This window comes from Etheostoma spectabile, chromosome 21, assembly GCF_008692095.1.
Source record: "Etheostoma spectabile isolate EspeVRDwgs_2016 chromosome 21, UIUC_Espe_1.0, whole genome shotgun sequence".
Lineage (NCBI taxonomy): Eukaryota > Metazoa > Chordata > Actinopteri > Perciformes > Percidae > Etheostoma > Etheostoma spectabile.
This window is the reverse complement of record NC_045753.1, coordinates 838,331-865,649: the sequence shown is the minus strand read 5'-3', so window position 1 is coordinate 865,649 and position 27,319 is coordinate 838,331. Positions and strand designations below refer to the sequence as shown.

The window sequence follows — 27,319 nt, the reverse complement described above, 5'->3', positions numbered from 1 at the left end:
TGTGTGTGTGTGTGTGTGTGTGTGTGTGTGCGTCAGTTCTTCAGTCTCAACACTCCCCCTGCTGGCTGCAGGAAGCAACAAGTGTTGTACAGATGTCAAAAATGTCTTTGACATTCTTTAATTAAATCAATATCTGTTATCTGTTCAGAGCCTGCAACATTTTTTATAAATCCAGCAAGTACAGGAGCTTGAATTCATAATTGATCCCCTGATTTGATTAGATTCAATTTCACTTCATTGTCATTGCACACTAGTGCAATAAATTAGCCCACCAGTTCAACAAATTAGCATGTAACAGGAGCAAACTGTATGTTCAATTCAATTTCAATTCAACTTTATTGATGGTATCAAATCATAACAAACGTTATCTCGAGACACTTCACAGATAGAGAAAGTAATTAGAGAGTAGGTCTAGAGCAAGCATTTAATGCAACAGTGGCGAGGAAAAACTCCTTTTAGGGAGAAACCTGGGACAGACCCAGGCTCTTGGTAGGTGGAGTCTGACGGGGCCGGTTGGGGGGGGGGGGGGGGGGGGGTGATGAAGAGTGTCCATAACAGTCACAGTAAAAGATAATGGAACTATGACTAGAAGCAGTAGTTTTAGTAGTTCATGGCACAGCAGGGAACTGGAGGGTGTTACAGGGTGTGGCGTGGCCCAGAAGGGCATAGCTGGGTGTAGCAGGGTGCAGCAGGACCACGGTGACAGCTGCAACCAAGATATTGTTGCCATCCTAATACAAGGAAATATGCTGGGGGAAATAAAACATAAAGACTCCGGGGACTAAACACCCCAGAACTAGGTTAGTAACAAGCCTTTCTGGGACGAGATGCACACAAATGGAAAGAGAAAGGAGAGACGAGCTCAGTGTGTCAAAGGAAGGAAGGAAGTCACCCCCAGCCGTCTAGAACTATAACAGCATAACTAGGTGAGACAGGCTAAGGGGAGGATCCTGGTCAGGCTAGAACCCTCCCCAGCCGGACCAGGCTTTACTGACCTGCCTCCCTCTACTTTTATGATATTAATCATCTGACGACAATGGAGAGAAGCAGATGGGCCTGGCTATGCGGACGCTGCAACTGTAAACAGTTTTATACACAGGAGTGAATAATGTAAGATGCACAGAAGTTTTTCCCCAGTGCAATCCAGCCATTTGGACCAATGAAGTCTCTGTACAGGATTAACCGAGGAGGGCTAGAGTACATACTGTACCATTTCAACACAGGACGCTTTACTAGGAGATCTGTGATTATGCAGAGTCTTAAAAGTACAGGAGCTGATGATATCGCCATTATAGTCCAATCAAGCGAGCCATCTGGATGCCCATTAAACAGAAAATTACAGACACCCACAGTGCAGCGTGCTGACATTGTCTCTGTGGTGCAGCTCAAGGCCTCTGGTTTTTACAAAGGTAGTTGCAGTAGATCGAGCTTGTTCAAGCAAAAATTAGATTTTTTTTTTTTTTTTACATGACAACAGGAATAAAGGAGCAAATAATGTGTGATCTCGCAACAGCTGCACTTGCCAGTGTAATATGAGAGCAGACAAGGATGGGAGGACGTGTCAAATGCAATGGGAGTTTCAAGTCAAGTGGGTAATGTTCTCACCAGCCGTGTGTGTGTGTGTGTGTGTGTGTGTGTGTGTGTGTGTGTGTGTGTGTGTGTGTGTGTGTGTGTGTGTGTGTGTGTGTGTGTGTGGTGTGTGTGTGTGTGTGTGTGTGTGTGTGTGTGTGTGTGTGTGTGTAGAGAGGTTCTGGCAATGGGTTGGGTGGTGGATAATGTGTGCATATGCCACAGCGTTGAACATCTGGGCGTCTTTTTGAAGTACCCAGGTGTATAGTGTAGCGACAGCTGCACCACTTCCCTCCTTTCTTCAAGAAAAGACGAAGGGAGCCTGACAAGCAGAAAATCCCCCTTGATCTACCACACCTCCCCCTCCATACCTAACCGCCTTCCTTCCTCCCGTTATTTTGCGCTATATGCCACCAACAACACCCACCTTCAATCCTGCTAGATCTGGGCAGATGGACCACAGGTAGATAAATACAGACACATTCCCATAGGAGCTCTTCCCATCAACAGTGGTCAGATAGAGAGAACAAAAACAAGCTGCTGTTAAAGTGACTGCTCAAGCATGTCCGTGAAAGAGAGTGTACCATCCAAATGTTGGGTAAAGAACAATGGGTAAAGGATGACCAGGCAAACGCTAAAGTGCTGGCTGCTGGCGGACCAATCACAAAGATTACTTACAAGGTATTCTTTGTTCAATACCATACATTATTATCATAGAGGGAGGACTGCTTCTCTGAAGTAAACATTTTAGCTTCCAATTCGGTTTCTGAGGCTTCTCCTTGATCTTTGCTCTCAATTATAATCGCAAACCTTTTCACCAATATGATGAAACTTCTGGGAGTGTTGCTGCAGATAAAAAGACTGCTGGGAAGTTTTCTCAACAAGTTACAAACTCAGAAGTCATGGCTTATTCATTCAAGTTTTTATTGCATTTTACCCTTTTTTAACTTTCTCTGCAGATTTCAGGCACGTAATGTAATTTCTTCAGGTACTCCATACCTTCTATTCATTGCAATTCTGTATTCTATTCCTGACATATACTGTATGTATTAGGTACTGTACGTGTCGTATAGTAATTGATTTGAGATGAAGTGAACCAGTGATATTACTTTCCTTTCATGTCTGCTTATAAAACTGACTATTACTCAACTGCATGATCAAATTAGAACTTTTTGAAATTCGGCAAGCACTCGCAGCATGGCATAGTCATCTTTAGGCTAAGTATCTACAGCATGAATGCATGTGTGTGGGTGTGTGTGCCTTAAAGAAAAGTCAAGGGTAGTACCTCCTAAAGCGTGGCCCATAAAGTCTTAAAGTGTTCAATTCCATCTCCCACACAGCATGCGCCTCCATACTCCAATCTAATTTACCAATCAGTCGGCCTAATTACGCCCGAAGAGCTGCTCCGCTGAGCAAAACGTCTTCTGTCTTCTGCTCGAGTGGCACAAATAAAACCGCTGCCCCGTCGCTCTTGATGAACAGAGAGACAGACCCCAAGGAGAGCAGCAGTGTTACAAATGAAAGTCTGTACAAATTAATCAGGAAAGCCTTAGTTGTGTGCGTCTTGTAATTAAGGGTGAGATTAATGGCAATGCGCATATGGTCTTGTTAGAGCTTATGAAATACTATAAATGGTGATGAGAAACCTGAGGTTTTATGAGTACACAAGGTGGATTCATAAAATCTGCACCCTGTGTCCGAGATATGACTGAGGTTTAGCTTCTCTCTGATCCAAAGTCTGCTATTCATCCTTTCTTCACATAGATCCACTCCCTCCTCCATTTACAAGCAACACTGTACATCTTACCCTTTGTGATGAGCCCTGGAGGTGGCATGGCTGCCCTCTCTTCTTGTTCCATCCATAGCAGGTGATCCTGTGCTCTCTGATGGGGTGTTTAATTAGCCAGTAGTTTCTGATCGTGACTGTGGAGCGCTGTGGAGGAAGGTCTGGACATGCGAGACTAAGGATGACCCTAAGTAGTCTGTCCTGACTGAATGTTTAGCCCAGAAAAACCTACAAGTGGTTGTTACGGCCCTAAAAATGGATAATCCTGCCCGTGTATTTGCTTGCGTAGAGTCACAGGTCATCTGTTAATCAGATGCTGAGGCGAGCAGACTGGTGTGCGACCGCCACCTGACCTCGAAGGGTTGAACATACAAGAGATTAGCATGGACCACACAAGCCTGTGCCAAAGGGTCAGGATGCAACAAAAATTAGATTATAGAACTGGGTTTACAGAATCTCACTGGGAATGTCAGAATACTGAACATAATATTTTGTGCCGTCGTCAGGCTTTTTTTTGGGCCAATTTGACATGTTGAATCGGAAGGCGGGAAGTCGGACTGCTAACGGAGTGCGCAGCCGGAAATAACGAGTGGGTTGGGCGTGACTATAGTCTCTCGAAATCTGACGAAATCTTTTACACTGACCTTTGTGGATCTGAAATGAAAACAGATTCAGCAGCTGCTCGGCCGATTTCTCCTTAAAATGTTTTCAGAAAAACGTTTTGGTGATTTATTTTTAGAAAATACGTGATGGTATTTCGAACAAGCCGCCATTATGGTCGTTTTGAAATTGCCGAGAAACCAGACCCACGTGACGCGTTTGGTTTTCATTGGTTTGGGCGACAATACAAATTAGCGCCACCTGGAGAACGTACGCTGAAGTGTGTTCCGAGGCCTTTTTTAACCAACTCGGGGGGGGGGCGGCGGTCAGTCCGAGGACCTGTTCTGGCCATCGGGTTGGTGTGTGAGAGCCTTTAATGAACAAGAAAACCTTCCGAGACTCAAACTTTCAGCTCCCTGTGTGCCCAAATCCACTTACAGTTCCAAAGTAAAGGTGTGCAAGAATTAACAGATTTTATGACACAGTTCAAAGATTTGTAATATATAAATATACAATTTTCTACCCTGGTGACAAGACTGCAACAGAGTATGCTGCAAACGGTGTTTGTAGGGATTGTTTCTGTGACAGAAAGGGTGAGACCGCTCACAGAAAAGTATGTAAATTAGCCAGAGCAACAGGAGCCGCCACCTGTTTTAATATGCATTTTCAATTTGTGTATAAAGAAATCCTAACTCAGTGCTACCAACTGTCAAACTAGTATAACAGTAATGGACGGAAAAGAGCAAACAGATTTTCTGGAGAAGTTAATAAATCCTGTCTTCTAAAGACATGTGGCTGTTGAACTTTAAATGTACAGTACATTTCCAGGTTCACAAAAACAATTCCATTCACCTTCATATCATTATGGTGGAGACAGACATCCTAAGACCTGGATGAATACAAAATCCCATCTCGCTAGGCATGGCTAGATACTGATAGAGGTAAGCTAGAAAATTAAAATGTTGCTAATTTGGTAGAACTGACTCTTTGATGGAAATGGTCGTAACCCATTATGACAGATGTGTGGCTCATATAAAGGAACTGTCCATACAGTGATTAGACACCTACACACTGCTAAGTGGGTGGGATTGACAAGACGTGAAGTCTTACAAAACGCTTTCAGCAAAAGGAGGATTTCAAGCCCAAAGGTCAGACAGCTGAGTCATCTTTCAGGTTAAATAGACCATTTTAGGTTTTTGTGATTCATCTTAGTGAATTCTGAAGCTGGCTGCCGAGGCTTGCTGTTTGTTTCTACCTGTTCCCTGTCTTCCTGTCAGACAGAGCAGGCCGGCGTCCTCGTTCTCGTCTTTTTTCCCTTTTTTTTCCTCTTCCTCTCTCTCTCTGTCTGTCTCTTATCTCCCGCAGCGGCCCTGCCCTCCGTCACATCAGCTTTGCTCTGTCATCTCCCATGCCGTGCAGATGTTTCATCCTCGCTACTCCATCTGCTCCTCCTCCTCTCTTCTTCCTCTGCTTCCACTCGACCTCCTTGTCCTCCACTCACTTATTTCTTGTTTTTTTTAGCCCACGCTGAGGGCTTGACTGACAAGTAACACCGCTGTGTGAAGAGCTCTCTAACAAAGAACAAAGTGAGCCAGCACCTAACTAACAACCTTCAGTTTTTATTGTCACGTGTTTCACGTTACTAGCAAAGTCAATCATAATAGATCACATTGACTACTCGTATTGCATTTATTTTGTCATTTCCAATAGTTCTGTGCACTGTTTTCTTTGTGCTTGTAGCGTAAATTCTTCCAAAGTGGTATTTACCTCACATGTAGATAGAAGTGGGACTTTGTTCATCATTTTAACAGCCTATTGTTAAAGGGCCCATATTATGAACATCGGGGTGTTGTTCTGTGTCTCTGGTGTTTCCACATGCATACAAACTTGGAAAAAGAACATCCCTGCTGTTTTGAGAGAGATATGGTTTCTGTATGTCCTCTGATCCGGTTTCTGAATGTCCTCTGTCTTCAGTCTCCAGGTGAGCTGTTCAACATCTGCACGGATCATGATCTGCTGCACTGTTCACTTATTCACTTTTGCACTATCATCATTACACACAGTCTACAGTAGTATCTCACCTTATCATGGTCATTGCATTTCTGTGAGTAATTTTTAATTTTATTTTTATTCTTAGGTATTTTAGGTATGTGTGATATGTGTGTGTATATGTGTTTGTTGTGTTATGGTTGCCTAAAATTTCCTTCGGGATGAATAAAGTATCTATCTATCTATCTATCTATCTATCTATCTATCTATCATCTATCTATCTATCTATCCATCTACTGTCTATCTATCTATCTATCTATCTGTCTACGTCACTAGCTGAGACGAGGTGGGTAATCATAGCTAATCCATGCTAGCTCTTTCTCAATGGCAAAACACTGCTACAACACCCACTATTTGACCATAATCTCCATAAGAACTACTTCCATGTCCCTTTTCAGCAGGTATGTGAGATGTCTCACTCTGGAGCTAAAACGAAACCCAAACACACAGGGTGAAAACAGAATCTGCAGCAATATGCAGTACAACTAAAATATGGTGTGGAACCATGGAAACCTATTCTGTTACAACCTCAAAATACCATTGTGAACCTGAAAATGAGCAGAATATGGGCGCTTTAACATTAATAATGTTAATGTAAAGGTTGCTGATAAACACACACTTTGTTTCTCAGGCTTCCTGTTGGCCCTCCCAATGTGGGCTCCCTTCCTAGTGAGTCCCTGCTCTTAGGTTTCAGTGTAAATCTGCAGGATGCGTTGGCTGCCTCTGACAGTGGCTTAACACCGATCCCCCAAACGACAAAGTAGAAATGGCATCAATTGTGTGAGGACAGGGTTCAAGTTAAACAAAAAGAGTGGCGAGAAAATGAAAATGTTAGTCATAATTTGAGACTTGACCATTATTTGCTGTTTACAATGAGCCTGTGTCATCATGGGGATCAACAACCTTCAATGTTGTCATCATTATGAAAACATTTGACTTTTGTAATCTATATTGACTACAATTTATTCATGGGAAAGTTCTGGTGGATTGCTGAGGACTATGGTTACCTGGTCCTCAGGTCCCTGCAGGATGAATCCAGACAGCTAGCTAGACTATCTGTCCAATCTGAGGACTATGGTTACCTGGTCCTCAGGTCTCTGCAGGATAAATCCAGACAGCTAGCTAGACTATCTGTCCAATCTGAGGACTATGGTTACCTGGTCCTCAGATCTCTGCAGGGTAAATCCAGACAGCTAGTTAGACTATCTGTCCAATCTGAGGACTATGGTTACCTGGTCCTCAGATCTCTGCAGGGTAAATCCAGACAGCTAGCTAGACTATCTGTCCACTCTGAGGACTATGGTTACCTGGTCCTCAGATCTCTGCAGGGTAAATCCAGACAGCTAGCTAGACTATCTGTCCAATCAGGAAAAAGATCCTTCCTGAGACTGTTTAGCAGCGGTACCGTGGCGCCATCCGGCGCTTAGTGCCACCCAAGGTGATTATGATTGGTTTAAAGAAATGCCAATAAACCAGAGCACCTTTTTTTCCCATTCCAGAATGCTATGTGGACTAGCCTGACCCTCCTCCGCAACGCTGTGGAGGAAGGTCTGGACATGCGAGACTAATGGTGCCCCTAAGTAGTCTGTTCTGACTGAATACAAGACTACTACATGTGACTCCATCAAAATGGTCTTTCCAACAGCTCTTTTAGAAATCTCTTATGAAGCGAGTTCACACCCAGACTAATAGGGTACAAGACATCTTGACACAGTCTTGCTTAGACTGTGAAAAGCAATATCCTCAGTATTTGCCCAATGCTGTTTCTCATTTCGAGGTCAAAATCACTTTGTGAAATCATGTAATTTCACAAGGCCTCAGAAATGAATGAGATATGTGTAGTACATTATTGACTTTTCTTCAGATAAAGCTAGCAAGCACGTACGATAAGCGAGACTACATGAGACGTAACTGTGGCACAAACTACTTAATCAACTTCAAAGCCTCAAAACACATATGGCTTAATCACCTAGAGCCTCCAACTCTGTCTTCTCCTTTTCTCTCCCTCTCTCTCTTTCTGCCCCTCCCTCTGGCAGTCATGATGGTTTTTCAATTCCCCAGTACTCATGGGGAGACATTTGGGATGTTGTAACGCCCTTGAACCGGTGACATTAACACTGCTGCCTGGGGGAGGTTTTCTAAAACATGGCGACACGTACTGTAAGATTAAGAAATCAAAATAATGAAAGCAAAGCTGTGTCATCTCAATGTCAGCCCCATCTCTGGATTCATCTGAAGACATTTCAAACTGTGTCAGACAATTTCCATTACGCCCATGTGAATGAAAGAGACTATATCACTATATCACAATAAAGAGGAAGGAGAATGTGGATTTCCTGCAGGTTTGACAAAGTGAAGTCTAGGCTCTTCTGAGATCTACTTTATCTTTCAAGCATGCTGCGAATACTATGGGAGTTTTTTCCTTTTTTGGTTTGAAACCATCTCTTTGTTTTAAAGTTTGTATTCCAGCATTGTATTTTTCTTTAATTTTGAGTGTGGGGACTGCAAGAGGCAGATTTAAAAGAACAGAGGTCTAGGTCAAGGCAGCAGTGGCTTAGACATCCTGACTCATAGTCATGGGGGGGGGGGCAGTAGCTAAGTTCGTAGGGAGTTGGGTTGAGTCCATACTCCATACTTCAAAGTAAATCAAATAAATAACAAATATCCAAATGTGGTGACCGGTTTCAAATTTGTAATGTTGTGAAATTTTGAATAATAGTGGAATATTAGTCTGCATGTAAACATACTCCATGTATTCCATTCATTGGCTGTAATATGAGTATGGCAAGACAGCTTTATTTGTACTGCACATTTCAGCAACAAGGCAATTCAAACCACTAAGATCTATATAAAAGAGACTTCAGATACAGTATTAGGGGACCACTAAGGTCTATATAAAAGAGACTTCAGATACAGTATTAGGGGACCACTAAGGTCTATATAAAAGAGACTTCAGATACAGTATTAGGGACCACTAAGGTCTATATAAAGAGACTTCAGATACAGTATAGGGGACCACTAAGGTCTATATAAAAGAGACTTCAGGTACAGTATTAGGGACCACTAAGGTCTATATAAAAGAGACTTAGATACAGTTTAGGACCACTAAGGTCTATTAAAGGACTTCAGATACGTATTAGGGGACCACTAAGGTCTATATAAAAGAGACTTCAGATACAGTATTAGGGACCACTAAGGTCTATATAAAAGGACTTCAGATACAGTATTAGGGACCACTAAGGTCTATATAAAGAGACTTCAGATACGTATTAGGGACCACTAAGGTCTATATAAAGAGACTTCAGATCCAGTATTAGGGACCACTAAGGTCTATATAAAAGAGACTTCAGATACAGTATTAGGGACCACTAAGGTCTATATAAAAGAGACTTCAGATACAGTATTAGGGACCACTAAGGTCTATATAAAAGAGACTTCAGATACAGTATTAGGGGACCACTAAGGTCTATATAAAAGAGACTTCAGATACAGTATTAGGGACCACTAAGATCTATATAAAAGAGACTTCAGATACAGTATTAGGGACCACTAAGGTCTATATAAAAGAGACTTCAGATACAGTATTAGGGACAACTAAGGTCTATATTAAAGAGACTTCAGGTACAGTATTAGGGGACCACTAAGGTCTATATAAAAGAGACTTCAGATACAGTATTAGGGACCACTAAGGTCTATTTAAAAGAGACTTTAGATACAGTATTAGGGGACCACTACGGTCTATATAAAAGAGACTTCAGATACAGTGTTAGGGGACCACTACGGTCTATATAAAACCATCCAAAGAGTACAATGTCATGGAACCTTGAAAGACAATGTAAAATCATCTTCTGCCTTGATTTAAAGGAACTGGAATCTGGGGAGTAAAGCTTAGTTTCTCCTTTGCCCCACTGCCCTTAATCATAAACCCTAGAAACGTCTAGCACGGTTGGTTGACCATATATATTTTTGTGAAAATGAGCTTAACGGATGTCCCTGACTTTGCCTACAGCCACTGTCTGAACTTACTAAAGTTGATAGATTTTCCTAAACCTCTGAAGGAAATATTATTTTTTCCATTGCTGTCTCCTGCCAGCCTGTTGGCCCTTTGTTAGACCGCAAATCTAGCGTTGTCTCTGGAGTTAAAATGCATCATCTACTTATGTAAGAGGCAGGCCAGCAGAGAGAACCAGAGAGAGAGAGCGAGAAAGCTAGAGATTATGAGTGTGTGAGTGAGCGGTGGTTTGTGTTTGTGTGTGTAATTGGATGCGGCTGTGTTTGTGTACACTTCTGCATGTATATAAATCCATGGTCTGTGTCTCCCTCCCTCCGCCTATCAGTCTCTCTGTTTTCTCTCCCTCCGTCTCCTTGAGGGATGAGATAAGCAGCTGAAACTTTTTGGAGCCAGAGCCGGGAAGAGAGAGAGAGAGGATGAGAGATCGTCCTCCAAATCCTCCTGTAATCCCCTGCCGGCTCATTCTTTAGCTGTAATTATGTATCAGATACAGAGACAACAGGCAGCCCACATCCTGGACCATAAAAACTACAAATTGTTGCTTTTCACAGACATTTTTACAAACACTTATCTGTTCTTCTGATGAGTGGACCATCTCTGTAGATTTGTTCAGCACCTGTTTGGGTGACTTGTTCCGCCATGCTTATTGAAAGCTGTTTGCCACCAGCGAGTGGCTTTGAACCTGTTTGAGCCAGTGTTGCCAGCGGATCCAGAGAGAGGAGTCTGGGGTACTCTGCATCCATTGTGACCTTCTTCCTACAAGCTTTTGTGAGGCTATAATCATGTCTTGCAATGTCTACCCACATCATTTTTAACTTGACTAGAAGACAACCTGATGCTGTAATGTTGTTTGACCATATATTGTAAAATATAATGGACGTAGCATCACTGACATCACCCTTTGGTTTGTGGACTGTCATTTTGAAGCCAGGAGTTTGGAATTTGGCTGTCACCATCTTGGTATTTTGGAGCCAGAAGTGACCATATTTAGACAAAAGTGTGGAGCAACAACGCATCTCAGCCTGTGCTGTGTATGGATTTAATGGTCCTGCGCTAAGCTAAACGCTAAAGAGGGAAAGATGCCAATTTTCTATTGTTTCGAAGGAAGTCATCCAGCCGAGATTTACCAGAAAACATAGACCTCTTGGTACTGGTGTCATACTTTCTCTTACCAGCTAGCGCTAGCGCTATCTAGCTGGCTTGGTTGGCATCACGCTGACATTTTTAGGCTAGTTCTACCAAAAACAAGTCCAGGTCTATCGTAATGTCCACATCGCCATGGTTAGCATTGCTAACCCTCTGTCCTGAGTGGTAGTTCGATGTGTAACCACGCCCCTAAAGCATCCCAGCTTTATTGTCTATTTTAAAATAAATGTAATAATAATTTACTAAATGAACATCATGCTGTAAAAGACTTGAAACTGGCAGTTGAGACTAAAAACTCCTTATGTAAATGTTTAGTGAGGTAACAAATCAAGAGAGACGTGGGCTCATTTTCCCTTAAACTTCAGTAGAAACAGACTTCTTGTTGGAGCCCGTGGAGTCTCCCCCTGCTGGAGGCTAGAGAGAATGCAGCTTTAAGGAGCTTCTGCATTGACTTTACTTTTGTGTAAAGTCAATGCAGAAGTATTTGTGTGTGTGTGTGTGTGTGTGTGTTGTGGGTGTGTGTGTGTGTGTGTGTGTGTGTGTGTGTGTGTGTGTGCGTGTGCATGTGTTGTGTCATTGCTGCAGCTACTCCTCTTCTTCCTCAATCAGCTCCGTCCAGCGCTGCAAGGTCCCTAAATGTCATGATCACTCACTGTGAAATTGCAATTAAAACGTAATATATAAGTGATCAAGGCTGCCTCTCGCCGGCCTGGACAGACAGGGGGACATCCAGCTAATTACAATTTTTTTATGATCAATTAGGAACATTGTAGTAAGCGACAACAGTCATTCGGGCACAAAGCAACACAGGAACGTATATTGAAGTTCAAGAGTCATTCATTTGTTTTTTCCTGTTCTCTCCAGATGTGTGAGTGTGACTGTGTGCGCATGCATTTTTCTCAAGGAGATTCAGCCAACTCCTCCACACACACACACACACACACACACACACACACACACACTCCCCATGGTGTGCACCTCCAGCCAGGTTGGCGTGGGAAAGGGCTGTGAAGTTCACTGAGCAGACTTAAAGTGGCTAAAAAGTTCCATGCAGTGCCTTCTCTATGTCTTTCACGGGGAAGTGGGGAAAGCCAAGCTGAAATCATGTCCCTCTTCACAGAGAGCTAGAATAAAAAGGAGAAAAAGAAAAGGATGGCAGGAGGGAGTGAGGGGAGTGGTCCTCAGAGGCCCCCTAGACTGTAATGCATTTCAGGTTGAAACCAGATCATGGACCATTAACGGAGAAATGGCTGACTTGGTAAACAGTGGTCCTCTGCGGACTCATCTCAGACAGAGACTAATTCCGCTCTCTGCGTCTGAGAGGACGTGTTGTCTCTGGCTGCCATTAGCGGCAGCAGTTTGGATTGCCACAAATTCCTCCTTGATCATTTCAATAATAAAAAAAGAACAAATTAGATTCCTCCACCTTTCTGTCTGGCTCACTTTTCCCCTCTCCTTCCCTGCCTCATTTCTGACTTCCAACATCCTTTGAGTGTCTTTCAATATCTCGGCCTGCTGTCACATAGTTCAAAAATACATGTCCCATCCTGTCCTCCACTCTCCATATCTACGCCAGACTTGATTTATCAGAAACACACAGCAGAAGTAGAAAGACAGAGACTTATGGGGACATAAAAGCAGGGATGCAGTTCACTGTAATAAGCGTGAAAGATTGGCCTCTAAACAGACTAATTGTAATAAGGCATATTTCCTTTTAAAAATAGATGAGGAGTAATGAGGCAGGAGACACAGAGGACAATGCAGAGTGTAATGGCGTGTGTGAGGCCTGCATGAGCGTCTCTGGAGGGGGGCAGTCTGTGGCCTCGGGCCGGGCGTCCGAGCGTCTCAGGTGGATTAAAGACATAGCGGGGTTTCAGACACGTCCAGCTTGGTTATTCACACAGACACCGGTTTCTGCTGTCTTAATCGCCATTTAAACTGATTGTTTGTCAGTAGGGGTGGTGATGGTGCATGCTGGGAGGTCTCTCGGGTGTAACAGAACAACAACACTCAAGCTGTTTTGCTGGATTTTTCTCCCACAATGCAAAGGACAAAAAACGGAGGAGCTGCTCACAGCTGACAAATCATTTCTTTCAAAAAGTTAAAGGTCCTCTTTGAGAAAGTATACATTTGCTTTAGGAAAACCAATTCCTCAAACTATGAGTGGTGGAACTGAAAAGTGTTTTAAGGGATGTTTCATCATCATGACCCATTACTCTAGATAAAAGTACAATGAGTACATCTGACTCAAAGTGCAAGCTTCACAAATCCCTCAGAGAGTCAGCTGTAATGTCGTATCCAACAGCTATTTCTTTGGATATTATTGTTACAAAAGAGCCTAATCCTTGGCTTTTCATTTGACACAGATAAGGAAGTGTGGAGGTGCCTTAACGCTAGTTTTATAGTCACTGTCACTCCCAGTCGAGTGCAGATTTGAGTCGTGCATGCTCAGATTTAAACGGTTTACAGCATAACGTGTCATACTGAAATTTGTGAAATCCATGAAATAATAAACTTTTCTCATTCCAAACAATAAAAGAAGACGGGAATCATTTCAGAAACGTTGTAGATATCTATGGTTGACTGGTCGCTAACATTAGCTCAGAACTCCATTCAACTCTCAGCCTTGTTGTGTTTGATGCTAACTTGTAGCCAGCAGTGAACTAACTTGGTTAAATAGGTCCATTTTTACTGGATTGACATTAGAAAAGTTTCTCGTTAGCATCTTGGGGGCCACTTGTCGCAAAGTGACGCATGCAGAACGCACATCTGCACTGACTTACATCAGGGAGTGACAGTCAATGCAAAAGAATGGAAAGGAGAAGTTAGCGAGAAAGAAATTGCGAATGAAAAAAGGCTTTTTCTCCAATTAGTGCAATTAGTAAAAAAACATCTTCCTGTTTGAAGAAAGTCACATGAAAACGTTTCAAGAACCAAAACTCCATGACGACCTAATTCCAAGGAAACATTCGATTGGCAAATATCAGCCAGCAGTTTTCCATGTGAGGACACATTGCCGCTGTAGAAACAGACACACAAACAAAGGAACCTTAGAAGTCTTTTACGCGTCCATCATAAAGAGGCTGACCTTGAAGCACAGCCTGGGATTACGATCAGACGATTACCAAGCAAAACAAGACTGTGTGCTTGCCATGTGCCACCGGGGTAACACACTGTCACTGGGAACTTGTACCCAATGAATGTAAATCCGAGCCGAAACCTTTTGCCAAGGCCAATTACCCATCCCTGCATCCAACTGCCTAATTATACCAAATTAGCTGACTCGGTGGATTATGAGATGAATTAGTGCAGCAGGGCTGAATGTTAATGTCATTTAAAGCGAGGGATTTTCAAGCAAATTTCAATGTAGAGGGGAGGACACAACAGAAACACGAGTACCCTGACACAACACTGCCAACTATATCCAACATATACACACTAACATTCAGAGTGAACATGCAGATGGGTGAGTGGATGATTTAATAACTGATTATGTTATTTTTGATTCTTTACATTATGGGAGGTGATCCACAAAAGCCTAACTATCGGAAAGATGGGATGTCGGAGCAGAGGGGTTATTTTTTGGAAACGAAGGGACGTCAGACTAGGGACATTTTTGAGTTATTGAGAAGTCGGAACAATGCGTTTGAGAAATGGGCGGTCCCTTCGCAGACCACTACAGCCACCCACCTCTTATGTAACTAGTATCGTCTATGCTTGAGCCATTAGTATGGATTAAAACAATGGGGGCTGTTTCCTCCCATTATACTGCAGTAAAACATATGGACCCAGTCTGGAAACGGTGTCAGCCTGATTGTGACCAGCAGCTTCAGAGCAGTCAGAGCGACGGAGGCAACTCAGCTGCTGCTCAGTGTTTAATGGCCCATTCAAATTAAATGCATTGTCAACAAGGCAGTTGGCTTTATCAAGGTTGTCGATCTTAGCAGGCTGTTTTCTTCCACGAACCAAGAGGAACAAAATGGTTGAGAGAAATAAAGAGCTCACCTGTGGTGCTGGTACAGCTTCACACACACACACACACACACACATACAGCAGATTCAGGAAGGGAAACACACAGAGATGCAGTTTTTAGTCACTCTGGTCATTTATTTCTTGGTGGGTCATCTTTTTTTATCTCCAGTCCTTTTCTATCATTTGGATGTGATCAGATTTCAGTGAATCAGACATGTGACGGGCACAGAGCCACAGAGCGCCCCGTTTAGAAGAAAACATGACTGTGATTACGACTCCTCTGCATGAGACAGTCGGCACCAGGGAGCAAGAGGCCACATCTCCCTCAGCTGAAATCAATCTTCTGGAGGACTGTGGGAGCAGCATACTGATGAGCCTTCATTCACAGGTATCCTCTCTTTGTTGCTCTCTTGGCCTCCCTCGCACAAAAAACTGAAATTAATATCTGATTTATAGAAACCTTCAAAAATACGTTATGCATCTAAATCAGGACTACAGTACTGCAGGTGTAGTCTGTAGGGAGTTGGGTTGGAAGCAGGAGGGTTGTTGGTTCAAGTCTCCCCACACTGGACTGGACTGGTAACTGGAGAGATGCACTTGCTGATCAATATAAGAGTTATTACACACTATACAATTAAAAAAAAAAAGTGTTAAACGATTGTAGAAAAAAAGGGTGCACATAGGATGATGTAAAAAAAAATAGCCATGTATTAATTAGAGGAACATACTGTAATAAGTTGTTGAAGCTGCAGTTTAGTAAGATAAGTTTCAAGTTGTTGTTTTGGTATTAGTCTTCCAACACTGGGTGGGTATTTATGGCACAATAGGTTTGCATTGTCAGACATGTATGTGTTTTGCAAGTGGTCATAGAATTTCAACAGGCTATACACAATGTGATAATCGCTTTTTTCCCCTGGCAAGGCTCAGAATAATCCTCTTATAGGCCTACTCATTTTAGCAGGCCTTCTGCAACAGTAACTGACGTTACTGTAAGTCAGAAACAGGGCTGCCTGTGCATTGAGATGACACAAAACAAGTCAACTTCAATTTCCCAGATGCACAGCATCGTCCCTATGGTGTTAGCAGTGGTGGCTGCGAGGATTGATGGGCCGCGGTTTGAGATTTAAAAAATAGGCCCCCGCGGAACCTGTGACATGCAAACAAACATAAATATCAGAGCCAGCTGCTGGTATATGCAGTGTGGAGATGTCGGGGGGTGCGTGGGTATAGGGAGAAAGTCGGAGACACAGAAAGAGAGAGAGCGATGTTTGCGTCTGCTCTAACAGCCTCACAAAGAGTCGTTTCTACGGCTCATTGGCTGCGGTGCACACCGCCCTTTTGTATTCATCTTCATAGGCCACCATGCATTTTTACATAGAGTGCAGATTCAGATGTTGTCACTTGATGTATTCATGTATTTAAAAAAACAATGTACCTGAGTCGGTGTGCCTGTGTCTCTGTGTGTTTTACCTACTGTAAAGAAAATTTCCCCTCAGGGAGCAATAAAGTTGAAGTTAGAACTCAGTTTATTTGAAAACTCCAGATTGTTTCTGTTAATTTACTATTTCCAAGGTTACGAGTTTCCCTAGAGCACACAAGTCAAACTCCAGGTGGTAGACTGGGTAAGCCCCGCCCACTCTGCTCCCGATTTGATGTCGCCCTGCAGCTCGGTCTGGAAACCTGGACATTTATTTGTCCTGCTTCCATTACAAATCTGCGGGGACCAATCACAAACTGGCTAATCCACCTGGCGCGTTATTGGCAGGCTTAACGCGACCGAAGTGCAGCAACCCGTTGATGAATTACGTCACCAGGACCGTTGATCTGATTGGTTGAAGGACTATCCAATTGCATCAATCTTTAAAGTTTGAGCTTGGTCTGGTGATAGCCGTACTAGGCCCGCGGGCCAAATCCGACTCCTTGGCCATGTTGATCCACCCTGCATATATGTAGCTTTTTATGATTTATGATCATAGGATTTTTTCTAGTCTTAACGACTACTCAAAGCTCTTCTACATAGTACAGGAACCATTCCCCATTCACACACTGTGGCAGAGGCTGCTGTACAAGGTTCCACCTGCTCATCAGATACACACTCACACACATTTACACTCCGATGGGGCAGCATCGGGGGAAACTCCGGGTTCAGGGTCTTGCCCAAGGACACTTCGCTTCGCTCTACCCCTGATCCACAGCCGCCCCATATTAATATTATATCATTACCATCTCAATTCAGGTTCACTACTAATTTTGGCCTGACTAACCATAAAAGACAGGAAACAATTTTTCACTGTAATTATGTGACAGGTGGTGAAACAGGTTGCTGTGAGTCAGTGGTAGCCTGCTTTTAAAAATGTAATCAGGGATTTTCAAATAATAGAGTGCTGAAAATATTCCCAAGCAATAAGTACAATTAGTTCCATAATTAATCAAGTTAAGAGCAGTTAAGGAAAGTACAAATACATATCTGAAGCTGTCTGTTGATACTCTTCATATTGTTGCACGTCGGTGCAGAACAATGAAAAAGGATCTCGACTGGTTGTTTGCTCTGATTTACTCTCGCAGAGCCACTGGCAGTCAACAATCCCAACGAGCGAGAGCTGGCATTGAAATACATCCCGTCTCTGTGTGCTTTCTATCTTACACGTTCTCTTTGGTTCTCTCGCCATTTGTCCCCCGAAGGCAGAATATTGGAGGAGTCTTTAATCATCTTTACTGCCCACTCTATAATCCCTGCTAAGAGACTAATCCATGATCTGCCACAGTGGAGACCAAACCCCACCGGGTCAAGGGGAAGGAAAGGCGAAACAAGAGAGAAAGGCAGCCCCCAGTGCAGAAACATATATCCTCAGTGATAACTTTATTTTGAATTCCTGTATGGAGTTGAGATCACTATTCATTTTTCAAAAAGGAAGGAAACCTGTCGTAACGACATTTATACGTCTGAAGATTTACAGGATTCTGTAGTCCAGGAACGTCAGAAAATACGGTTTTTACTTTGTCTTAAGCCGTGGTGGCCCTGTCAGGGTTTATTATGGTAATTCATATTGCACTCACATGGTTCATATATGTACAGAGAATTGTTCATATGATCTAACAAACAGAAAACCTGAGGTTGGGTACCACTGTGAAAAATCTAATATTTGTGATCGGTACTTGAAATCCCTCTTAGAGCACTGTAATATTACAATCAGCTACAAACTATGCATTGATTGATTTAAATATGATCCAAAATTCATAACTGAATGTCTTTTTTACTACTCCGTGGAAATCAAATGCTTCCTTCATATCAATCAGGAACAGATTGTTCTCACTCCCTGGCTCATCATTCAATCAGCTATTGACATAATGTTTCACAAAATGAAGCTGGCACATTGAAAAAATACAGTTGTATACAGTATTGATGCAAGCAAAGGAAACAAGCTCCTGTTGCTTTGGGACCACCTTCAGCCCCCCCGGAGCTCTTTTATCTTCATCTACAAACGTGTGTGCATCTAGCTTGTGAAATGATTGAAATAATGGATTGCTATTTGGGATTCACAGTTGATCCATGGTTTGATAATGCTTTGTCAAACGCTTTGCACCTTTGATTTTCCATAGGAATTTAGGGCCCGGTGCCCATATTTATTATTCGTCTCAGAGAAGGAAATCCTTCCTAACTGCTTAAAAAGTAAAAGCAATTTTATCAACTTTCTTTACTTTGGAAAATAGTCTTACATCAGCTGATATTTAGGAGAGCTCCAAAGTTGTAGTCACCTGTTAGGAGTTACCAGGAGATGGTGTCAAGGCTGACATGATCTCACATTCTGAGTAAGGGAAAGGTGTTCATTAATGACTTATGAAGCTTTATTTTTATAAATTCTGTCAACAATTAAAAAGGGTTTTCCAACCAATGTCCCCAAAACCTCACAGCAACATGGAGAATGTACTTTTGAAACGGTGACCATTTGGATCTGTCACAAAAGATTTTTTAGATTTTTTAAATCAAACTTGCCTCGGATAACGTGGGAATTTATCCACTTTGCACCACTCAGCTCAGTCAGTTATGGAAATAAAAAGCTGGATTCCAGAACTCTGACGTCTACTACTAGTGTTCTAGTGTAGTTTTGAGGATCACCTTCTGTGAGGTGTTTAGGAGTGATTCTGCGATGCTTGACAGATACAGGCCCAGAAAGTAAAAAGTTCCATTCATTTTAATACACTGATATATTAGGTGATTGGTACCTCCTAACCTTTTATCAGCTTGAGAAAAAACATTTCTGAGCTTTTTTTTACATGAATGGACATGTGAGATCAGGTTGTTTGTGTCATTCCCAGGACCCTAAAACTGTTTACTTGCTCCTCCTCAGCTTCACTGATGTAGACGGGGGGGGGGGGTCTTCCCCTCAATTTTTCTTAAAATCACCAATCAGCTGCTTGGTTTTTCGAACGTTGACCAATAGGTTCTTTTCTGCAAGATCTTTGATTTCAATTCTCACCAATGTTTGTATGAAAAAATCCAAAGTGCTGGTTTCGACGTTGACCATGTTCTTCTGCAAGATCTGTTGATTCATTCCACCATGTTTGTATGAAAAAACTCAAATGTGGTGAGGGCGTTGGCTCACCGAACATCTGATGTGGTGCACATTTAAACACAGGATCCAGTGGTGCTGTTCCAACGTCTTATTGTTGTCATTTCAAAGAAATGGTTGACACTTGGGGGTTGATGGATGATTTGGTCTAAACAAATTAATATTTAAAGATGTCAAAGATCTTGTGTCAAACTGTTAACGCGCCCATATTCTGCTAATTTTCAGGTTCACAATTGTATTTTGAGGTTGTACCAGAATAGGTTTCCATGGTTTAATTAAAAAAAAACTGTCTGGATTTACTCTGCAGAGATCTGAGGACCAGGTAACCATAGTCCTCAGATTGGACAGATAGTCTAGCTAGCTGTCTGGATTTACCCTGCAGAGATCTGAGGACCAGGTAACCATAGTCCTCAGATTGGACAGATAGTCTAGCTAGCTGTCTGGATTTACCCTGCAGAGATCTGAGGACCAGGTAACCATAGTCCTCAGATTGGACAGATAGTCTAGCTAGCTGTCTGGATTTACCCTGCAGAGATCTGAGGACCAGGTAACCATAGTCCTCAGATTGGACAGATAGTCTAGCTAGCTGTCTGGATTTACCCTGCAGAGATCTGAGGACCAGGTAATAGTCCTCAGAAATCAGCCGCAGGTTAAAACAGTGACACAAAAGAAGGAAAATGGAAAAGACATGTTGCAGGCGGAATTTCCTGCAGCAACGGAACAATCACGGAAGTGGAACGCAGAGGATATAGACTAAACTCATCTTGACTTTCATCATTAATGCATCCGCAATCTGCACTTAATTGTCTCCTAACTCAACAGGATTGAACTCTGCAATCTAGCATGAACAAAATAAAATATCAATCTTTCAGGCAAACATGCAATAATATTGGTGACAATTCAAGTGGAATACTCTACTCTCTTAGTTCTGCCTGGCGTGGTTTGGAGAGAAAAGACAGTTACAGGCCCAAAGGGCCGAGTTATGTAACCTAAGAGAAGGGAGTGGTTTTAGTCTACTATATCATTTTTTCATTCTTTTCAGGAGGTGCGGATGCGTGAAATTCTTTACACACAGATCAGATGCAGTCAGGACCTCTGATGCCTGAACCCTGACATTTGGCTTACGGGACAAATACTGTATGAACCTCACTCTTCCTCTGTTAATCAAAAATAGAACTCTTTTGGTTTGTAGTCCCTGAATGCCACAGCTCGAACCACGCATATGATCTGGGCTGCCCGGGAGAGCAGTGTAGCACACATCTGGTGAGTGAGAGGGTCAGTTATGTGTGTGTGAGGAGCTGACCGGGACAGCTGGCTGGTGGTTGACACTGAGGCCAACTGATGCAGGGATAAGTGCAGTCTCTCTCACATGTACAGTACACAGACACACAAACATTAAAAGTAGAGCTGCTGTAATGCAAGCGGCTGTACGGCGCCACCAAACCGCAGAGACAGAGGTGATAATGTGGCTGAGAAGGGTGTGAAAATATAAAGCCATATACATGCTCTATGTAGAGCACAGACAGATGTAAACAGTGCTGTAAAGAAGGAAGGAAAAACATGCATGGATGGGCCTCTGGATGACCTCGTAGACTGCAATGCTGCCTGATTCCTCTGAGTGCAAATGTGTGTACATATTTTAAGATTCGATGGCACTTGTGGAGAGGTGGCAAAAGGCACTGCTGCTAATGGTGCGTGTGTTTGTGTGTGAGTGAGAGAGAGAGAGAGAGAGAGAGAGAGAGAGAGAGAGAGAGAGAGAAAGCAAGACAGGGAAAGAAAGAAGGTATTGATCAAACTCTGCAGGAGCAGAACTGTATTTCCCTGAGGCTTCAGTGTGTGTGTGACTTGCTTTCAATGTCCCCCCCCTTTCTTTTTCTTTCGTTCTTTTCTTTCCTTATTTTTTTCAGTCAGTGGAAATGTTTGAGATGAGTAGTTGACTTTGGAAATTACGCTCACACATTAGAAGTAGAAATTAGGATTCACTTTGCTGATTTGGATCCTTTCATTTCCGTTCAAAGATCATTGACAAGTTATTGACTCTGTAGGCCTATGTACAATTATGTTTGCTAAGCAAGTAAAATAGAAAATAAAAATTGGTTTCATGTTCAGGTAGCTGTTGAAAGATTTTTTCAGTCTTTTTCTAAGCTAGGCTAACCAAGGGTGAAAATCTGTCTTTTTCTTTCTGTCTTCCTATCCACCCGTCTGTCTCTCTTTCTCACAAGAGACATAGCTGATCAAAATGGAGGCTGTGTGCCCTCGCGCGTGTGTTCAGGCTGAGTGTGTTGTAAGGATTTCACTTTATCCCGCCATGGTGAGCATCTCTCAGCAGGTTTAGCATCCTAGTAAGCCGGAGGATCCCAGGGGTATAACGGTAAATACATGTGCATGTGGGCGGCTGTGGCTCAGTGGTAGAGCGGTTGCCTGCCAATCGGAAGGTTGGTGGTTTGATCCCTGCCCCTGCAGTCCAACGTCAAAGTGTCCTTGGGCAAGACACTGAACCCCGAGTTGCCCCCGATGCTGCTCATCGGAGTGTGAATGTGTGTGAGTGTTTATCTGATGAGCAGGTGGCACCTTGTACGGCAGCCTCGGTCATAGTGTATGAATGTGTGTGAATGGTGAATGTATTCTGTAGATGTAAAAGCGCTTTGAGTAGTCGTTAAGACTAGAAAAGCGCTATATAAATACAGCACATTTGCATTTGTGTGTGGGTGGGTGGGTGGGGGCAGTGTTATTCAAAGGAAGGTTTTAAAGTTCCAAAGCTCACTCTGGCGCTCGCTCGCTGCTCTCCCTAAAGACAAGACATTGATGTTTTACTTTCCAACAAGTTGTTTCGGAATAAAAGGCGGAAAAAGAAAGAGGGAGAGGTGTGCTAAAAAGGATGCTACCCATCAGAGTGCCAATACAGTGCAGGAGTGGAGGGGGTTTCACCTTAATGGATTGAGAGGATAGACAAAGATCACTCAATACCCTCTAAAGCCGACTTCTTTCCACTGTGAATGAATATTGAAGCAAATCAATTCTTCAGTCTCAAAGTTGACAGCAATGTCCTGCATAATGATGTGACTGCTATCTAAATATGTCCGGCACACACAGCGGCGGGTGAAGCACAATGAAGAATGTGCTGTCAGACGTGTCCGAGTTATCTCTTATCTGTTTGGACAACCCAGTTCTTCCTCGCTGGTATCATTTCCGTGCAGCTGGGCGGGGCTACTCTACATCAGAGCTGCTCCTCAATGCGGAAACATCCATCAGCCACTGACCAGACATGCCTAATGGCGGCCTTCACTTCCACAATGCAGATCATTTAGAAGTGATTACCTCGATGCAGCTGCTATCCCCATTGACTGACATTAGCCCTGCGAGTCAACTCGGCTTGATTGCCGCGATCGATTCCCGCCGCCACCCAAGGAAGCTAGGGATACCACTGGGTATCGATCTGGCATTAGCACGTCCGTTAAGAGATATTGACCCAGTGTGTCAATATGACTGGCATGTTAATGTCTCAGTCACCTAGCAACTGCCAGTATCAGGAAACCACGAGAGCAAACCCTATAGTTTAGTAGTACATTGCTATTGTTCCGTGGCTAGAACATCAAAATGCTTGATAAGCACTTTTGTGCACAATTGTGTTTTTATATGTATTTTTTTTCAAAGAAGATATAAACTGGCCTGGATGAGTGTTTTCTTTCCTACCCTAGGAGGGGTTTGTGCTGTTGCTGGTAGTTGCCATGGTAACGTTTGTAGCTTAGTTTTGGTGAACAAGACGTCGTGACATATACGACCCAATCAGGAGGAGAAACGTCGGTGTCGGCGTTGCCAAAGGTCTCCGTTTGGAAAACACCAGAAAACGGGGAAGGAGGGTTAGGGTTAGCCTGAAATCAGCGTCCTAGCAGAGATCACTTCTGGGTCACGCAAGTTGCATCAGTTGAAAATATCAAAATTAGATGAAACGCTTGTTTAAAAAACTGATTGTTTTGGGGGGTTATTTAGAAACGAGTATTGAAAAAAAAAAAAAAATACTTAAAAGTAATAAATTAATGCTAAACGGATTTCAGATGATAATGGTGATAATCTGTGGGGTTGTGACTAGAAGGAACACAGTACAGTCATTTTAACCCTTGTTGATTAGAAAACACTTCTGATTGGTGCTGATTGGTGTCTGCAAACAATGCCTCACTTTAACAGTAAGCAGACACTTATCAACTTAAGCATCCATTTGAGTTTCAGACTCAACTACATCCAATATTCTATCTCTTTTTCTGGCTCTTTAGCTGCCAAATGCTCCACCGTGCTCACTAGCTCATCTCTATCTTGCCGTTTTGGGTACGGAAGGTAACAAACATCGGGTTAGCAAGTTTTGGCAAAAACAGAAAATCAATGCAAGCTAACAGAGGTCTGAAAGCTCCATGACTACAGATACAGATATCTTTATTTATTTAGTTAATGCAGTCCACCAAAACATATGGTTTACACCCATTCATACTGCCAGTCATCGAGGACAGTGGGCGCACAATGAAAATACATTGTGGAAAGTAGAAAACATCATCTTGTGTTTTTGGTACAACATGGCTGCTGCAACAGTACCCACAGGGGTTAACAGCTTTGTGTGTGTGTTGCATTTTGCACAATCGGTGTGAAAGGAACAGAGGAGATCCATGTGTATGAAAGCATGCTAAGTTACATGTCTTTATATATCTGGGAGAACCTGCATTTTCCTCATGGGGATAACAAAGCACAGGTTGAACTCGAGTTTTCGGTACATCTAACATGCCTCCTCACAGCAGTGTTTCTCTGATCTTTTACCACGAGAAAAACACCAATCTGTCTAGTTGTGTATTTCACTTTCGCTAATATGAAGGTTTCTTTGACTGATTTTTGTTGCTGCATGTTATTAAAGCAGTCAGACATTTGGTTTTGTTTTGGACTGTATTAGTAAGCCTCTGACCTGTTTCAATCAGGGCTGCACCAGATTACTGCACCGTCAGTCGGTGCAGCTGTTTTAAGGTACACCTACACAGCTCCACAAATCCAGGTTGTTGTTATATCCTGGTGCGACTGCAGGGGTTTTCATGATATGACTAGAAATATAAGCCTTCTGTCTGTGTGGAAATCCAGGAATTAATTTGGGTTGTTATTCCTATCTTGCTTTTTTTGGCATTGTATTACTCACATTGTTCTTGGCGGCAGCACAAAATCCCAGGTAGCTGGGGATGCCAGTCAACGAGAGGATGAATCAGTAATCTGAGGTAGCGCTACAATAATGGCGTGGTAGAGGAGGTCCACATCGTCATCAACAAATCTCTTTCTCATTGTGTGGTTCTTCAGAGAACTTTTACTGTGAATAAACCTCCCCAGGGTTGGACATTGTTTGGATTTTAACAATTCTGATTCCAATTCTTCCTTTTGATTCCTGTTCTTACCGATTCTCTATTCTATTGGACCTGAAACGGGTCTCACGCTGCTTACTGGGCTCCATGGCTGCAACACAACAAGCACCTGGGAGTATATCAAAACTTAGTTAGTTACTTGTGTTAAATTTGGAGCTGATGATCGGATTTTAAATCAGTTTTCAGTTCTCGATGCCCAATCCTTGGTATGATTATGTACTGTATGTACTGCATGTGTGGGCAGCAGAACATATCACCAATATACATTAAATATGATGTGATGTGCGATGTGGCAAACAAATGTGTAAATACTAGGTAACTAGGACTACAGTTGAAAATTAACAGAGTGGCTAACACTGGCACATTTACAGAAATGTTGATAAATGTCCATTGTCCTGACCAAATAAATCAATCTTAAATGTGGGTAAAAACCAAGACACTGTCATGGTTTTGTCCTTATGTCAAGTTTCTGTTTTAGTTGGTTTTCTGTTTGTTTTCATGGACTTCCTGTTTTATTTTGATATCCACTGTTTTTCTTCATTCATTTCACTTGCCTTCCTCCCTTTTTCTTTTTTCCCACCTGTGTGATTACCCACCCTCCCCCAGTCCCCGTGCTTAAATACTCACCCTTCCCACTTACCTGTGCCAGATTGTAGTTGTACGTAAGTCACTCTTTCCCGCGTTTCAAAGTGTTTCTCCGACTTTTCCTTTGTTCCTGACGACGATTATTGCCTGCCACGTCTGCACCTTTGCCTGCATTGTTCTTTAAACAATAAGCCACTTACCTGTGATTGTCTGCCTGAGTCGTGCATTTGAGTCCGCTATTGTACCGTGACAGACACACAAAAGTTTGGAAAAAATAAATCCGCTTCTAGTTCATGACTCCACTTGGATTTAAGTCTTTTGAATTAGAATAACTTGATATTCTCCTTCTCAGACATAGAAAATGACATCATACAAAAGTGGTCAGAGACCCAACCTTTATTCTCATGGAGGTCGTGAAAGACAAGAAGCTATTGGGGTTCAACGTGTGGTCTGATGCGTCTCTCGGCCACGTCACAGCAGATATTGATCCATGACACCTAATGTGATGTAGTGACCATCTCGGAACACTGATACATGTTTCTGATCCTGCAACACGTTCTCACTGCCACCGCGTCAAAGCAACGCTTGGTCAGGTGCCTTTGTTATTGAAGCAAAATGTCTCCTTTAGAGTCATATTTAGAGGCCCTTGGTCAGGACTCTGGACACTTTTTGACCCTCTGGGTCAGGACAAACGTTTAACTGTAATGCGGCACAGTTAGGTTAAGGAAAAGATGGTGGGGGGGTTACAAAATGAACGTTTCAGTGACACACAGGACCAGAATTGGACATGAACATCAGTCCCCATCCACCAACCCCAACCAACCTCCTTACGCATATTTGAAGTAGAGCGAAATGAGACTATATATCGTCTTAGTTTTTGGATATGGTATCATCGTAATATGGCATAAGTGTTGTCTTTTCCTGGTTTTAAAGGCGGCATTACAGTAAAGTGATGTAATTTGCTGAATTTACCAGACTTCTAGCTGTTATATTATTATCCTTTACCCACTTAGTCATTATATCCACATTACTGATGATTAGTTATCAAAAATCTCATTGTGTAAATATTTTGTGAAAGCAGCAATAGTCAGCACTACAATATAGTTATGGTATCAATATCAAGGTATTTGGTCAAACATATCATGATATTTGATTGTCTCCATATCGCCCAGCCCTAATTTCAGGTCTTTCATACTACTCTCTACCATTGTCTCTCTTAATACTACATAAACTCACTGCTGCTCTGCTCCTGACCGACGCTGGAGGACACTGACCAAGTGTCTGCATTTTACGAGTTGGAAGAGAGAACGACTTGTTACTTGTTTCTAGTGTTAATGAGTGGAGGACTCTGCAACTTCAGTGTCCCAACTTCAATGGGCAACAGATAAAGTGTGAAAGCTTAAAAACGACAGAAGGCCTCTGCTTTCCTGCCTTCCTCCCTCTCTTCCTCCCTTTGTTTCACTGGATCAGTTCTAAGTCTTTGATTCCGCTGTGCTTTGAGTTGTGCATTCAGCGACTTGAGCAGATTCCTTGAACCGCGTCTTTCATCTCTCCTCCGCTTAGCACACACTCATTTCACAGGCTGTCTGCCTGCTTTCTCTCTTGTTTCTTCTTGTCGATAATCCCAACCTCGCCAGCCTG

At 42.7% G+C, this 27,319-nt stretch overlaps 1 protein-coding gene and 1 long non-coding RNA gene across 2 annotated transcripts in view; both read left to right on the top strand.

Annotated features, from left to right (window-relative positions):
* Positions 1–27,319, top strand: part of LOC116671041 (carbonic anhydrase-related protein 10) — a 214,535-nt gene that overhangs the window by 143,744 nt on the left and 43,472 nt on the right. The gene's annotated exons all lie outside the window — the stretch shown is intronic.
* On the top strand, positions 6,397–25,435 carry LOC116671048 (uncharacterized). The gene is made up of 3 exons (XR_004327173.1): positions 6,397–6,501; positions 10,780–10,784; positions 25,425–25,435. It is a non-coding gene; the product is annotated as an uncharacterized LOC116671048 (long non-coding RNA).